The 1,882-nt window shown below is 57.4% G+C and overlaps 1 protein-coding gene across 1 annotated transcript in view; it reads left to right on the top strand.

Annotated features, from left to right (window-relative positions):
- Positions 1 to 1,882, top strand: part of LOC113214212 (catenin delta-2) — a gene marked incomplete in the record, with an annotated part of 67,360 nt that overhangs the window by 22,734 nt on the left and 42,744 nt on the right.

The raw sequence follows: 1,882 nt of genomic DNA, 5'->3' as shown, positions 1-1,882 counted from the left end.
GCCGACTGGTCGTGACGCTGGCTAATTCGTTAGGGCCCCGTTCCGCCATGCAAATCGGCCGAGCTGAGCGCAGCGGGGCTGGGCGGGGCTGGGCGGGGCAGCCCTGACCCTGCTCTCCGCCCTCGAGGCTCCGCCCGGGCCCCGCGCTGCCCCGCGGGCGTGCCGGCGCGCTGTCGTCATCCTGCTGCGGCGATGATTCGAATCTCTCGATTGCTCTGCGCTTGCCCTGCTCCTGCTCTGTTCCGTCTAATCCCAACTCTGGCTTAACTTTGCCCCTGCCCTCCCTCCTCTCCCCCTCGACCCTGGGCCTGGGGTTCCTGGCTGTCATGCCCCGGTCAGGCACTGAGGTTTAGAATATAGGCCGGCTAACCTCCGTGCCATGGGCGAGACCAGCAGAGAGCGCTGCAGCCTTCCCCTTGGTGACAGCGGCCAGGTGTTGTGTGAGCAGCACCATGACGACGCTGGAAACAATCGACAAAGATGATACTGCTGAAGTTTCAAGAGCAATGAACTTTCGTTACCTCATCGTCCAAAGTAAATCGATGAGTTAAAGATATTCACCAAATTTTTGAAAAAACCCTGTTTTATTAACGGTCACTTTTTAAGCGTAAATAATGCCAGAGCTCTGTTACTTTTTACTTCAGAAGCTATACAGTATTATTTTAGTCGTTTTAAGTTAAGGTATTACTCGCTTATTTCCGAGAGCTGGCGAAGACCCCCCCCCCCCCTCTGTGGAAGCGGGCTTGTCCGCGTCCTGTAATGTAAACGACGCCGTTCAAAAGAAACTAACTCCCACTCGCGTGCCTTTTATTCTCGTGGGTGGAGAGAGGGGAGCGCCCCGGAAGATGGATGGGTGATGGGTGTGTGGGGTCTCGCATCCCATCCAGGAAGGATGGTGCTTGTATAACGTGCCAGCTAGATGAAAACCCCTTTTCTTATAACGAGAAAATCCAATTCTTCGGGCTACCTTTCAGGCCGTGGCTCCCGCGTTGTGCAAATTCGTCTTCTGTCTGTCTGTGCGGAGTAGCATCGGGTGTGGCGGTGGCGGTGGGCTGGGTTCAGTCGTGTTGTCGGCGCGGTGACGCGAGTTTGCTCATGTGGTGAACAACTGGAGCGTTTGCTGCGGCAGACCGCGTGGCGTAGGGCAGGCCTACCCTCCCTCCCCTCTCCCCTCTCCCTTCCAGGGTCCAGGTATCCGCGCGCGGCTTGTTAGCGACTCGCTGCAAATGATCCCGCATGTTTCCGAACTCGAGCCGCGCCGACCGCATTCGAGTCGCAACGCTTGTGGCATCTCGTTGTCCTATCCCCGACCTCAGCGTAAAGGTCTGACTGGAAATTAATCCTAGCTCTCGATGTGCGTCACTTTTGGGTAGCATATAAACAGTGTAGACTTTTCGAGACAGATTTTCAGAGCGCACTTCACAGTGTGCCGACTTTTTCCTTTCCACGCAACAACAATTTGTAACAATTATAAGGCGGACGTATGCAAACATTGTTATAGGCTGGCTTCAGGTTGACCTATCCCCGCTCCTAACCCGCGGAGCGCCGCCGCCGGAGTTCGTTTCCCACGGCGCCACCCGGCTGCAGCGGCACAGCTGCGCCCGCAGAGGCAGCAGCAGCAGCAGCAGCAAACGGCAGCAGCTCCCGCCTATCTGTTTCCGATCGGGGCGCGCGGGAGCAGCGAAGCAGCCCCCCTTGGCTGCCATATTTTAAAGTGGCCTCCGCCGGCCTCTCGCTACCGCACTCCATCCTCCGTCCGCTGCACTCGCCGTAGTTCTCCCCTCCCCCTCCATTTCCTCCTCGTGATCCTCCTCCTCATCCTTATCGTTTTCTTTCTTCGCTCGTCCGTCTGCTTGGGCTGTTATCCCCCCTCCCCCCCCCC

The sequence above is a fragment of the Frankliniella occidentalis genome, unplaced genomic scaffold (assembly GCF_000697945.3).
Source record: "Frankliniella occidentalis isolate FOCC.00 unplaced genomic scaffold, Focc_3.1 Scaffold42, whole genome shotgun sequence".
Taxonomy (NCBI): domain Eukaryota; kingdom Metazoa; phylum Arthropoda; class Insecta; order Thysanoptera; family Thripidae; genus Frankliniella; species Frankliniella occidentalis.
Note: the sequence above shows the minus strand (reverse complement) of the source record. Positions and strands in the feature narration are given on the sequence as shown.